We start from the raw sequence: 15,804 nt of genomic DNA, 5'->3' as shown, positions 1-15,804 counted from the left end.
TCTCAACACACAGGGGTGATGATCAAGCACATGGGGCGGGGGTTGTCTAGGACGAGCCTGCGGCCTCTCAACACACAGGGGTAATGATCAAGCACATGGGGGGGTTCTGTGGGACGGGCCTGCGGCCCCTCAACACACAGGGGTAATTCTCAAGCACATGGGGGTGGTTCTGTGGGACAGGCCTGCCGCCTCTCAACACACAGGGGTAATTCTCAAGCACATGGGAGGGGTTCTGTGGGACGGGCCTGCGGCCTCTCAACACACAGGGGTAATTCTCAAGCACATGGGGCGGTTCTGTGGGACGGGCCTGCGGCCCCTCAACACACAGGGGTAATGATCAAGCACATGGGGGGTTCTGTGGGACGGGGCTGCGGCCCCAAAACACACAGGGGTGATGATCAAGCACATGGGGGGGTTCTGTGGGACGGGCCTGCAGCCTCTCAACACACAGGGGTAATTCTCAAGCACATGGGGGGGCGTTCTGTGGGACGGGTTTGCGGCCCCTCAACACACAGGGGTAATGATCAAGCGCATGAGGGATTCTGTGGGACGGGCCTGCGGCCCCAAAACACACAGGGGTGATGATCAAGCACATGGGGGGTTCTGTGGGACGGGCCTGCGGTCCCTCAACACACAGGGGTAAGGATCAAGTACATGGGGGGGTTCTGTGGGACGGGCCTGCGGCCTCTCAACACACAGGGGTAATGATCAAGCACATGGGGGGGGTTCTGTGGGACGGGCCTGCGGCCCCTCAACACACAGGGGTAATGATCAAGCACATGGGGGGTTCTGTGTGACGGGCCTGCGGCCTCTCAACACACAGGGGTAATGATCAAGCACATGGGGGGGTTCTGTGGGACGGGCCTATGGCCCCTCAACACACAGGGGTAATGATCAAGCACATGGGGGGGATCTGTGGGACGGGCCTGCGGCCTCTCAACACACAGGGGTAATGATCAAGCACATGGGTGGGTTCTGTGGGACGGGCCTGCGGCCTCTCAGCACACAGGGGTAATGATCAAGCACATGGGGGTTCTGTGGGACGGGCCTGCGGCCTCTCAACACACAGGGGTAATGATCAAGCACATGGGGGGGTTCTGTGGGATGGGCCTGCGGCCTCTCAACACACAGGGGTAATGATCAAGCACATGGGGGGGTTCTGTGGGACGGGCCTGCGGCCCCTCAACACACAGCGGTTATGCTCAAGCACATGGGGGGGTTCTGTGGGACGGGCCTGAGGCCTCTCAACACACAAGGGTAATGCTCAAGCACATGGGGGGGTTTCTGTGGGACGGGCCTGCGGACTCTCAACACACAGGGGTAATGATCAAGCACATGGGGGGGTTCTGTGGGATGGGCCTGCGGCCTCTCAACACACAGGGGTAATGATCAAGCACATGGGGGGGTTCTGTGGGACGGGCCTGTAGCCCCTCAACACACAGGGGTAATGATCAAGCACATGGGGGGTTCTGTGGGACGGGCCTGCGGCCTCTCAACACACAGGGGTAATGATCAAGCACACGGGGGGGTTCTGTGGGACGGGCCTGTGGGCCCTCAACACACAGGGGTAATGATCAAGCACACGGGGGGGTTCTGTGGGACGGGCCTGCAGCCCCTCAACACACAGCGGTAATGATCAAGCACATGGGGGGGTTCTGTGGGACGGGCCTGCTCCCCTCAACACACAGCGGTTATGCTCAAGCACATGGGGGGGGTTCTGTGGGACGGGCCTGAGGCCTCTCAACACACAGGGGTAATGCTCAAGCACATGGGGGGGTTTCTGTGGGACGGGCCTGCGGACTCTCAACACGCAGGGGTAATGATCAAGCACATGGGGGGGTTCTGTGGGACGGGCCTGCGGCCTCTCAACATACAGGGGTAATGATCAAGCACATGGGGGGGTTCTGTAGGACGGGCCTGCGGCCTCTCAACACACAGGGGTGATGATCAAGCACATGGGGCGGGGGTTGTCTAGGACGGGCCTGCGGCCTCTCAACACACAGGGGTAATGATCAAGCACATGGGGGGGTTCTGTGGGACGGGCCTGCGGCCCCTCAACACACAGGGGTAATTCTCAAGCACATGGGGGTGGTTCTGTGGGACGGGCCTGCCGCCTCTCAGCACACAGCGGTAATGATCAAGAACATGGGGGGGTTCTGTGGGACGGGCCTGTGGCCTCTCAGCACACAGGGGTAATGATCAAGCACATGGGGGGGTTCTGTGGGACGGGCCTGCGGCCTCTCAACACACAGGGGTAATGATCAAGCACATGGGGGGTTCTGTGGGACGGGCCTGTGGCCCCTGAACACACAGGGGTAATGATCAAGCACATGGGGGGGTTCTGTGGGACGGGCCTGCGGCCTCTCAACACACAGGGGTAATGATCAAGCACATGGGGGGGTTCTGTGGGACGGGCCTGCGGCCTCTCAACACACAGGGGTAATGATCAAGCACATGGGGCGGGGGTTCTGTAGGAGGACCCTGCGGCCTCTCAACACACAGGGGTAATGATCAAGCACATGGGGGTTTCTGTGGGACGGGCCTGCGGCCCCTCAACACACAGGGGTAATGATCAAGCACATGGGGGTGGTTCTGTGGGACGGGCCTGCGTCCTCTCAACACACAGAGGAAATGATCAAGCACACGGGGGTGGTTCTGTGGGACAGGCCTGCGGCCTCTCAACACACAGGGGTAATGATCAAGCACACGGGGGTGGTTCTGTGGGACGGGCCTGCGGCCTCTCAACAAACAGGGTTAATGATTAAGCACACGGCGGTGGTTCTGTGGGACGGGCCTGCGGCCTCTGAACACACAGGGGTAATGATAAAGCACATGGGGGGGTTTCTGTGGGACGGGCCTGCGGCCCCTCAACACACAGGGGTAATGATCAAGCACATGGAGGGGGGGTTCTGTGGGACGGGCCTGCGGCCTCTCAACACACAGGGGTAAGGATCAAGCACATGGGGGGTTCTGTGGGACGGGCCTGCAGCCTCTCAACACACAGGGGTAATGATCAAGCACATGGAGGGGGGTTCTGTAGGACGGGCCTGCGGCCTCTCAACACACAGGGGTGATGATCAAGCACATGGGGCGGGGGTTGTCTAGTACGGGCCTACGGCCTCTCAACACACAGGGGTAAGGATCAAGCACATGGGGGGTTCTGTGGGACGGGCCTGCAGCCTCTCAACACACAGGGGTAATGATCAAGCACATGGAGGGGGGTTCTGTAGGACGGGCCTGCGGCCTCTCAACACACAGGGGTGATGATCAAGCACATGGGGCGGGGGTTGTCTAGGACGGGCCTGCGGCCTCTCAACACACAGGGGTAATTCTCAAGCACATGGGGGGGTTCTGTGGGACGGGCCTGCGGCCCCTCAACACACAGAGGTAATGATCAAGCACATGGGGGGTTCTGTGGGACGGGCCTGCGGCCCCAAAACACACAGGGGTGATGATCAAGCACATGGGGGGGTTCTGTGGGACGGGCCTGCGGCCTCTCAACACACAGGGGTAATTCTCAAGCACATGGGGGGGTTTTGTGGGACGGGCCTGCGGCCCCTCAACACACAGGGGTAATGATCAAGCACATGAGGGATTCGGTGGGACGGGCCTGCGGCCCCGAAACACACAGGGGTGATGATCAAGCACATGGGGGGGTTCTGTGGGACGGGCCTGCGGCCCCTCAACACACGGGGGTAATGATCAAGCACATGGGGGGGTACTGTGGGACGGGCCTGCGGCCTCTCAACACACAGGGGTAATGATCAAGCACATGTGGGGGGTTCTGTGGGACGGGCCTGCGGCCCCTCAACACACAGGGGTAATGATCAAGCACATGGGGGGGTTCTGTGGGACGGGCCTGCGGCCTCTCAACACACAGGGGTAAGGATCAAGCACATGGGGGGGTTCTGTGGGACGGGCCTGCAGCCTCTCAACACACAGGGGTAATGATCAAGCACATGGAGGGGGGTTCTGTAGGACGGGCCTGCGGCCTCTCAACACACAGGGGTGATGATCAAGCACATGGGGCGGGGGTTGTCTAGGACGGGCCTGCGGCCTCTCAACACACAGGGGTAATGATCAAGCACATGGGGGGGTTCTGTGGGACGGGCCTGCGGCCCCTCAACACACAGGGGTAATTCTCAAGCACATGGGGGTGGTTCTGTGGGACGGGCCTGCCGCCTCTCAACACACAGGGGTAATTCTCAAGCACATGGGAGGGGTTCTGTGGGACGGGCCTGCGGCCTCTCAACACACAGGGGTAATTCTCAAGCACATGGGGCGGTTCTGTGGGACGGGCCTGCGGCCCCTCAACACACAGGGGTAATGATCAAGCACATGGGGGGTTCTGTGGGATGGGGCTGCGGCCCCAAAACACACAGGGGTGATGATCAAGCACATGGGGGGGGTTCTGTGGGACGGGCCTGCAGCCTCTCAACACACAGGGGTAATTCTCAAGCACATGGGGGGGCGTTCTGTGGGACGGGTTTGCGGCCCCTCAACACACAGGGGTAATGATCAAGCACATGAGGGATTCTGTGGGACGGGCCTGCGGCCCCAAAACACACAGGGGTGATGATCAAGCACATGGGGGGGTTCTGTGGGACGGGCCTGCGGTCCCTCAACACACAGGGGTAATGATCAAGTACATGGGGGGGTTCTGTGGGACGGGCCTGCGGCCTCTCAACACACAGGGGTAATGATCAAGCACATGGGGGGGGGTTCTGTGGGACGGGCCTGCGGCCCCTCAACACACAGGGGTAATGATCAAGCACATGGGGGGTTCTGTGTGACGGGCCTGCGGCCTCTCAACACACAGGGGTAATGATCAAGCACATGGGGGGGTTCTGTGGGACGGGCCTGTGGCCCCTCAACACACAGGGGTAATGATCAAGCACATGGGGGGGATCGGTGGGACGGGCCTGCGGCCTCTCAACACACAGGGGTAATGATCAAGCACATGGGTGGGTTCTGTGGGACGGGCCTGCGGCCTCTCAGCACACAGGGGTAATGATCAAGCACATGGGGGTTCTGTGGGACGGGCCTGCGGCCTCTCAACACACAGGGGTAATGATCAAGCACATGGGGGGGTTCTGTGGGATGGGCCTGCGGCCTCTCAACACACAGGGGTAATGATCAAGCACATGGGGGGGTTCTGAGGGACGGGCCTGCGGCCCCTCAACACACAGCGGTTATGCTCAAGCACATGGGGGGGTTCTGTGGGACGGGCCTGAGGCCTCTCAACACACAGGGGTAATGCTCAAGTACATGGGGGGGTTTCTGTGGGACGGGCCTGCGGACTCTCAACACACATGGGTAATGATCAAGCACATGGGGGGGTTCTGTGGGACGGGCCTGCGGCCTCTCAACACACAGGGGTAATGATCAAGCACATGGGGGGGTTCTGTGGGACGGGCCTGTAGCCCCTCAACACACAGGGGTAATGATCAAGCACATGGGGGGGTTCTGTGGGACGGGCCTGCGGCCTCTCAACACACAGGGGTAATGATCAAGCACACGGGGGGGTTCTGTGGGACGGGCCTGTGGGCCCTCAACACACAGGGGTAGTGATCAAGCACATGGGGGGGTTCTGTGGGACGGGCCTGCAGCCCCTCAACACACAGCGGTAATGATCAAGCACATGGGGGGGTTCTGTGGGACGGGCCTGCGGCCCCTCAACACACAGGGGTAATGATCAAGCACACGGGGGTGGTTCTGTGGGACAGGCCTGCGGCCTCTCAACACACAGGGGTAATGATCAAGCACATGGGGGGGGTTCTGTGGGACGGGCCTGCGGCCCCTCAACACACAGGGGTAATGATCAAGCACATGGAGGGGGGGTTCTGTGGGACGGGCCTGCGGCCTCTCAACACACAGGGGTAAGGATCAAGCACATGGGGGGTTCTGTGGGACGGGCCTGCAGACTCTCAACACACAGGGGTAATGATCAAGCACATGGAGGGGGGTTCTGTAGGACGGGCCTGCGGCCTCTCAACACACAGGGGTGATGATCAAGCACATGGGGCGGGGGTTGTCTAGGACGGGCCTACGGCCTCTCAACACACAGGGGTAAGGATCAAGCACATGGGGGGTTCTGTGGGACGGGCCTGCAGCCTCTCAACACACAGGGGTAATGATCAAGCACATGGAGGGGGGTTCTGTAGGACGGGCCTGCGGCCTCTCAACACACAGGGGTGATGATCAAGCACATGGGGCGGGGGTTGTCTAGGACGGGCCTGCGGCCTCTCAACACACAGGGGTAATTCTCAAGCACATGGGGGGGTTCTGTGGGACGGGCCTGCGGCCCCTCAACACACAGAGGTAATGATCAAGCACATGGGGGGTTCTGTGGGACGGGCCTGCGGCCCCAAAACACACAGGGGTGATGATCAAGCACATGGGGGGGTTCTGTGGGACGGGCCTGCGGCCTCTCAACACACAGGGGTAATTCTCAAGCACATGGGGGGGTTTTGTGGGACGGGCCTGCGGCCCCTCAACACACAGGGGTAATGATCAAGCACATGAGGGATTCGGTGGGACGGGCCTGCGGCCCCGAAACACACAGGGGTGATGATCAAGCACATGGGGGGTTCTGTGGGACGGGCCTGCGGCCCCTCAACACACAGGGGTAATGATCAAGCACATGGGGGGGTACTGTGGGACGGGCCTGCGGCCTCTCAACACACAGGGGTAATGATCAAGCACATGTGGGGGGTTCTGTGGGACGGGCCTGCGGCCCCTCAACACACAGGGGTAATGATCAAGCACATGGGGGGGGTTCTGTGGGACGGGCCTGCGGCCTCTCAACACACAGGGGTAATGATCAAGCACATGGGGGGGTTCTGTGGGACGGGCCTGCGGCCTCTCAACACACAGGGGTAAGGATCAAGCACATGGGGGGGTTCTGTGGGACGGGCCTGCAGCCTCTCAACACACAGGGGTAATGATCAAGCACATGGAGGGGGGTTCTGTAGGACGGGCCTGCGGCCTCTCAACACACAGGGGTGATGATCAAGCACATGGGGCAGGGGTTGTCTAGGACGGGCCTGCGGCCTCTCAACACACAGGGGTAATGATCAAGCACATGGGGGGGTTCTGTGGGACGGGCCTGCGGCCCCTCAACACACAGGGGTAATTCTCAAGCACATGGGGGTGGTTCTGTGGGACGGGCCTGCCGCCTCTCAACACACAGGGGTAATTCTCAAGCACATGGGAGGGGTTCTGTGGGACGGGCCTGCGGCCTCTCAACACACAGGGGTAATTCTCAAGCACATGGGGCTGTTCTGTGGGACGGGCCTGCGGCCCCTCAACACACAGGGGTAATGATCAAGCACATGGGGGGTTCTGTGGGACGGGGCTGCGGCCCCAAAACACACAGGGGTGATGATCAAGCACATGGGGGGGGTTCTGTGGGACGGGCCTGCAGCCTCTCAACACACAGGGGTAATTCTCAAGCACATGGGGGGGCGTTCTGTGGGACGGGTTTGCGGCCCCTCAACACACAGGGGTAATGATCAAGCACATGAGGGATTCTGTGGGACGGGCCTGCGGCCCCAAAACACACAGGGGTGATGATCAAGCACATGGGGGGGTTCTGTGGGACGGGCCTGCGGTCCCTCAACACACAGGGGTAATGATCAAGTACATGGGGGGGTTCTGTGGGACGGGCCTGCGGCCTCTCAACACACAGGGGTAATGATCAAGCACATGGGGGGGGTTCTGTGGGACGGGCCTGCGGCCCCTCAACACACAGGGGTAATGATCAAGCACATGGGGGGTTCTGTGTGACGGGCCTGCGGCCTCTCAACACACAGGGGTAATGATCAAGCACATGGGGGGGTTCTGTGGGACGGGCCTGTGGCCCCTCAACACACAGGGGTAATGATCAAGCACATGGGGGGGATCTGTGGGACGGGCCTGCGGCCTCTCAACACACAGGGGTAATGATCAAGCACATGGGTGGGTTCTGTGGGACAGGCCTGCGGCCTCTCAGCACACAGGGGTAATGATCAAGCACATGGGGGTTCTGTGGGACGGGCCTGCGGCCTCTCAACACACAGGGGTAATGATCAAGCACATGGGGGGGTTCTGTGGGATGGGCCTGCGGCCTCTCAACACACAGGGGTAATGATCAAGCACATGGGGGGGTTCTGTGGGACGGGCCTGCGGCCCCTCAACACACAGCGGTTATGCTCAAGCACATGGGGGGGTTCTGTGGGACGGGCCTGAGGCCTCTCAACACACAGGGGTAATGCTCAAGCACATGGGGGGGTTTCTGTGGGACGGGCCTGCGGACTCTCAACACACAGGGGTAATGATCAAGCACATGGGGGGGTTCTGTGGGACGGGCCTGCGGCCTCTCAACACACAGGGGTAATGATCAAGCACATGGGGGGGTTCTGTGGGACGGGCCTGCGGCCCCTCAACACACAGGGGTAATGATCAAGCACATGGGGGTTCTGTGGGACGGGCCTGCGGCCTCTCAACACACAGGGGTAATGATCAAGCACACGGGGGGGTTCTGTGGGACGGGCCTGTGGGCCCTCAACACACAGGGGTAATGATCAAGCACATGGGGGGGTTCTGTGGGACGGGCCTGCAGCCCCTCAACACACAGCGGTAATGATCAAGCACATGGGGGGGTTCTGTGGGACGGGCCTGCGGCCCCTCAACACACAGCGGTTATGCTCAAGCACATGGGGGGGGTTCTGTGGGACGGGCCTGAGGCCTCTCAACACACAGGGGTAATGCTCAAGCACATGGGGGGGTTTCTGTGGGACGGGCCTGCGGACTCTCAACAAGCAGGGGTAATGATCAAGCACATGGGGCGGGGGTTGTCTAGGATGGGCCTGCGGCCTCTCAACACACAGGGGTAATGATCAAGCACATGGGGGGGTTCTGTGGGACGGGCCTGCGGCCCCTCAACACACAGGGGTAATTCTCAAGCACATGGGAGGGGTTCTGTGGGACGGGCCTGCGGCCTCTCAACACACAGGGGTAATTCTCAAGCACATGGGGCGGTTCTGTGGGACGGGCCTGCGGCCCCTCAACACACAGGGGTAATGATCAAGCACATGGGGGGTTCTGTGGGACGGGGCTGCGGCCCCAAAACACACAGGGGTGATGATCAAGCACATGGGGGGGTTCTGTGGGACGGGCCTGCAGCCTCTCAACACACAGGGGTAATTCTCAAGCACATGGGGGGGCGTTCTGTGGGACGGGTTTGCGGCCCCTCAACACACAGGGGTAATGCTCAAGCACATGGGGGGGTTTCTGTGGGATGGGCCTGCGGACTCTCAACACACAGGGGTAATGATCAAGCACATGGGGGGGATCTGTGGGACGGTCCTGCGGCCTCTCAACACACAGGGGTAATGATCAAGCACATGGGTGGGTTCTGTGGGACGGGCCTGCGGCCTCTCAGCACACAGGGGTAATGATCAAGCACATGGGGGTTCTGTGGGACGGGCCTGCGGCCTCTCAACACACAGGGGTAATGATCAAGCACATGGGGGGGTTCTGTGGGATGGGCCTGCGGCCTCTCAACACACAGGGGTAATGATCAAGCACATGGGGGGGTTCTGTGGGACGGGCCTGCGGCCCCTGAACACACAGCGGTTATGCTCAAGCACATGGGGGGGTTCTGTGGGACGGGCCTGAGGCCTCTCAACACACAGGGGTAATGCTCAAGCACATGGGGGGGTTTCTGTGGGACGGGCCTGCGGACTCTCAACACACAGGGGTAATGATCAAGCACATGGGGGGGTTCTGTGGGACAGGCCTGCGGCCTCTCAACATACAGGGGTAATGATCAAGCACATGGGGGGGTTCTGTGGGACGGGCCTGCAGCCCCTCAACACACAGGGGTAATGATCAAGCACATGGGGGGTTCTGTGGGACGGGCCTGCGGCCTCTCAACACACAGGGGTAATGATCAAGCACACGGGGGGTTCTGTGGGACGGGCCTGTGGGCCCTCAACACACAGGGGTAATGATCAAGCACATGGGGGGGTTCTGTGGGACGGGCCTGCAGCCCCTCAACACACAGCGGTAATGATCAAGCACATGGGGTGGTTCTGTGGGACGGGCCTGCGGCCTCTCAACACACAGGGGTAATGATCAAGCACATGGGGGGGTTCTGTGGGACGGGCCTGCAGCCCCTCAACACACAGCAGTAATGATCAAGCACCTGGGGTGGTTCTGTGGGACGGGCCTGCGGCCTCTCAACACACAGGGGTAATGATCAAGCACATGGGGGGGTTCTGTGGGACGTGCCTGCGGCCTCTCAACACAGGGGAAATGCTCAAGCACATGGGGGGGTTCTGTGGGAGGGGCCTGCGGCCTCTCAACACACAGGGGTAATGATCAAGCACATGGGGGGGTTCTGTGGGACGGGCCTGCGGCCCCTCAACACACAGCGGTAATGCTCAAGCACATGGGGGGGGTTCTGTGGGACGGGCCTGCGGCCTCTCAGCACACAGGGGTAATGATCAAGCACATGGGGGGTTCTTTGGGACAGGCCTGCGGCCTCTCAACACACAGGAATAATGATCAAGGACATGAGGGGGGTTCTGTGGGACGGGCCTGAGGCCTCTCAACACACAGGGGTAATGCTCAAGCACATGGGGGGTTCTGTGGGACGGGCCTGTGTGCCCTCAACACACAGGGGTGATGATCAAGCACGTGGGGGGTTCTGTGGGACGGGCCTGCGGCCTCTCAACACACAGGGGTAAAGATCAGGCACATGGGGGGGTTCTGTGGGACGGGCCTGTGGCCTCTCAACACACAGGGGAAATGAGCAAGCACATGGGGGTGGGGTTCTGTGGGACGAGCCTGCGGCCTCTCAACACACAGGGGTGATGATCAAGCACATGGGGGTGGGGTTCTGTGGGACGGGCCTGCAGCCTCTCAACACACAGGGGTGATGCTCAAGCACATGGGGGGGTTCTGTGGGACGGGCCTGCAGCCCCTCAACACACAGCGGTAATGCTCAAGCACATGGGGGGGTTCTGTGGGACGGGCCTGCAACCCCTCAACACACAGTGGTAATGCTCAAGCACATGGGGGGGTTCTGTGGGACGGGCCTGAGGTCTCTCAACACACAGGGGTAATGCTCAAGCACATGGGGGGTTCTGTGGGACGGGCCTGCGGCTGCTCAACACACAAGGGTAATGATCAAGCACATGGGGGGTTCTGTGGGACGGGCCTGCGGCCTCTCAACACACAGGGGTAATGATCAAGCACATGGGGGGTTCTGTGGGACGGGCCTGCGGCCCCTCAACACACAGGGGTAATGATCAAGCACATGGGGGGCTTCTGTGGGACGGGCCTGCAGCCTCTCAACACACAGGAGTAATGATCAAGCACACGGGGGGAGTTCTGTGGGACGGGCCTGTGGGCCCTCAACACACAAGGATAATGATCAAGCACACGGGGGGGTTCTGTGGGACGGGCCTGTCGGCCCTCAACACACAGGGGTAATGAACAAGCACATGGGGGGGTTCTGTGGGACTGGCCTGCGGCCTCTCAACACACAGGGGTAATGATCAAGCACATGGGGGGGGTTCTGTGGGACGGGCCTGCGGCCTCTCAACACACAGGGGTAATGCTCAAGCACATGGGGGGGGTTCTGTGGGACGGGCCTGCGGCCCCTCAACGCACAGGGGTAATGATCAAGCACATGGGGGGTGGTTCTGTGGGACGGGATTGCGGCCCCTCAACACACAGGGGTGATGATCAAGCACATGGGGGGTTCTGTGGGACGGGCCGGCGGCCCCTCAACACACAGGGGTGATGATCAAGCACATGGGGGAGTTCTGTGGGACGGGCCGGCGGCCCCTCAACACACAGGGGTAATGATCAAGCATATGGGGGGGTTCTGTGGGAGGGGCCTGCGGCCCCTCAACACACAGGGGTAATGCTCAAGCACATGGGGGGGTCCTGTGGGACGGGCCTGCGGCCTCTCAACACACAGAGTTAATGATCAAGCACATGGGGGGGTTCTGTGGGAGGGGCCTGCGGCCCCTCAACACACAGGGTTAATGATCAAGCACATGGGGGGTTCTGTGGGATGGGCCTGCGGCCCCTCAACACACAGGGGTAATGATCAAGCACATGGGGGGTTCTGTGGGACGGGCCTGCGGCCTCTCAACACACAGGGGTAATCCTCAAGCACATGGGGGGTTTCTGTGGGACGGGCCTGCGGCCTCTCAACACACAGGGGTAATGATCAAGCACATGGGGGGGTTCTGTGGGACGGGCCTGCGGCCCCTCAACACACAGGGGTAATGATCAAGCACATGGGGGGGATCTGTGGGACGGGCCTGCGGCCTCTCAACACACAGGGGTAATGCTCAAGCACATGGGGGGGATTCTGTGGGACGTGCCTGCGGCCCCTCAACACACAGGGGTAATGATCAAGCACATGGGGGGTTCTGTGGGACGGGACTGCGGCCTCTTAACACACAGGGGTAATGATCAAGCACATGGGGGGTTCTGTGGGACGTGCCTGCGGCTGCTCAACACACAGGGGTAATGATCAAGCACATGGGGGGGTTCTGTGGGACGGGCCTGCGGCCTCTCAACACACAGGGGTAATGATCAAGCACATGGGGGGTTCTGTGGGATGGGCCTGCGGCCTCTCAACACACAGGGGTAATGATCAAGCAAACGGGGGGGGTTCTGTGGGACGGGCCTGTGGCCTCTCAACACACAGGGGTAATGATCAAGCACATGAGGGGGTTCTGTGGGATGGGCCTGTGGGCCCTCAACACACAGGGGTAATGATCAAGCATATGGGGGGGTTCTGTGGGACGGGCCTGCGGCCTCTCAACACACAGGGGTATTGATCAAGCACATGGGGGGGTTCTGTGGGACGGGCCTGTGGCCTCTCAACACACAGGGGTAATGCTCAAGCACATGGGGGGGGTTCTGTGGGATGGGCCTGCGGCCCCTCAATGCACAGGGGTAATGATCAAGCACATGGGGGGTGGTTCTGTGGGACGGGCCTGCGGCCTCTCAATGCACAGGGGTAATGATCAAGCGCATGGGGGGTGGTTCTGTGGGACGGGCCTGCGGCCCCTCAATACACAGGGGTAATGATCAAGCACATGGGGGGGTTCTGTGGGAGGGGCCTGTGGCCCCTCAACACACAGGGGTAATGCTCAAGCACATGGGGGGGTCCTGTGGGACGGGCCTGCGGCCTCTCAACACACAGGGGTAATGCTCAAGCACATGGGGGGGTTCTGTGGGACGGGCCTATGGCCTCTCAACACACAGGGGTAATGATCAAGCACATGGGGGGGGGTTCTGTGGGATGTGCCTGCGGCCCCTCAACACACAGGGGTAATGATCAAGCACACGGGGGGGGTTCTGTGGGATGGGCCTGCGGCCCCTCAACGCACAAGGGTAATGATCAAGCACATGGGGTTGGTTCTGTGGGACGGGCCTGCGGCCTCTCAACACACAGGGGTAATGATCAAGCACATGGGGGGGTTCTGTGGGACGGGCCTGCGGCCGCTCAACACACAGGGGTAATGCTCAAGCACATGGGGGGGTTCTGTGGGACGGGCCCGCGGCCTCTCAACACACAGGGGTAATGATCAAGCACATGGGGGGGTTCTGTGGGACGTGCCTGCGGCCCCTCAACACACAGGGGTAATGATCATGCACATGGGGGGGGTTCTGTGGGACGGGCCTGCGGACTCTCAACACACAGGGGTAATGATCAAGCACATGGGGGGGTTCTGTGGGACGGGCCTGCGGCCTCTCAACACACAGGGGTAATGATCATGCACATGGGGGGGTTCTGTGGGACGGGCCTGCGGCCTCTCAACACACAGGGGTAATGATCAAGCAGATGGGGGGGGTTCTGTGGGACGGGCCTGCGGCCTCTCAACACACAGGGGTAATGATCAAGCACATGTGGGGGTTCTGTGGGACGGGCCTGCGGCCTCTCAACACACAGTGTCGATGATCAAGCACATGGAGGGGGGGTTCTGTGGGAGGGGCCTGCAGCCTCTCAACACACAGGGGTAATGATCAAGCACATGGGGGGTTCTGTGGGACGGGCCTGCGGCCCCTCAACACACAGGGGTAATGCTCAAGCACATGGGGGGTTCTGTGGGACGGGCCCGCAGCCTCTCAACACACAGGGGTAATGATCAAGCACATGGGGGGGTTCTGTGGGATGTGCCTGCGGCCCCTCAACACACAGGGGTAATGATCAAGCACATGGGGGGGATTCTGTGGGACGGGCCTGCGGCCCCTCAACACACAGGGGTAATGATCAAGCACATGGGGGGGGTTCTGTGGGACGGGCCTGCGGCCTCTCAACACACAGGGTCGATGATCAAGCACATTGGGGGTTCTGTGGGACGGGCCTGCAGCCTCTCAACACACAGGGGTAATGTTCAAGCACATGGGGGGGGGTTCTGTGGGACGGGCCTGCGGCCCCTCAACACACAGGGGTAATGCTCAAGCACATGGGGGGGTTCTGTGGGACGGGCCCGCGGCCTTTCAACACAAGGGGTAATAATCAAGCACATGGGGGGGGGTTCTGTGGGATGTGCATGCGGCCCCTCAACACACAGGGGTAATAATCAAGCACATGGGGGGGGATTCTGTGGACGGGCCTGCGGCCCCTCAACACACAGGGGTAATGATCAAGCACATGGGGGGTTCTGTGGGACGGGCCTGCGGCCTCTCAACACACAGGGGTAATGATCATGCACATGGGGGGGGTTCTGTGGGACGGGCCTGCGGCCTCTCAACACACAGGGGTAATGATCAAGCACATGGGGGGGTTCTGTGGGACGGGCCTGCGGCCTCTCAACACACAGGGTCGATGATCAAGCACATTGGGGGGTTCTGTGGGACGGGCCTGCGGCCTCTCAACACACAGGAATAATGATCAAGGACATGAGGGGGGTACTGTGGGACGGGCCTGAGGCCTCTCAACACACAGGGGTAATGCTCAAGCACATGGGGGGTTCTGTGGGACGGGCCTGCAGCCTCTCAACACAAAGGGGTAATGATGAAGCACATGGGGGGGTTCTGTGGGACAGTCCTGCGGCCTCTCAACACACAGGGGTAATGCTCAAGCACATGGGGGGGTTCTGTGGGACGGGCCTGCGGCCTCTCAACACACAGGGGTAATGATCAAGCACATGGGGGGTTCTGTGGGATGGGCCTGCGGCCTCTCAACACACAGGGGTAATGATCAAGCACATGGGGGGGTTCTGTGGGACAGTCCTGCGGCCTCTCAACCCACAGGTGTAATGCTCAAGCACATGGGGCGGGGGTGGTCTAGGACGGGCCTGCGGCCTCTCAACACATAGGGGTAATGATCAAGCACATGGGGGGGGGGTTCTGTGGGACGGGCCTGCGGCTGCTCAACACACTGGGGTAATGATCAAGCACATGGGGGGGTTCTGTGGGACGGGCCAGCGGCTGCTCAACACACAGGGGTAATGATCAAGCACATGGGGGGGATCTGTGGGATGGGCGTGCGGCCCCTCAACACACAGGGATAATGCTCAAGTACATGGGGGGGGTTCTGTGGGACAGGCCTGCGGCCCCTCAACACACAGGGGTAATGATCAGGCACATGGGGGGTTCTGTGGGACGGGCCTGCGGCCCCTCAACACACAGGGGTAATGATCAAGCACATAGGGGGTTCTATGGGACGGGCCTGCGGCCCCTCAACACACAGGGGTAATGATCAAGCACATGGGGGGGTTCTGTGGGACGGGCCTGCGGCCTCTCAGCACACAGGGGTAATGATCAAGAACATGGGGGGGTTCT

The sequence above is a fragment of the Ambystoma mexicanum genome, chromosome 1p (assembly GCF_040938575.1).
Source record: "Ambystoma mexicanum isolate Mex_15411 chromosome 1p, UKY_AmexF1_1, whole genome shotgun sequence".
Taxonomy (NCBI): Eukaryota; Metazoa; Chordata; class Amphibia; order Caudata; family Ambystomatidae; genus Ambystoma; species Ambystoma mexicanum.
This window is presented reverse-complemented; position numbering follows the sequence as displayed.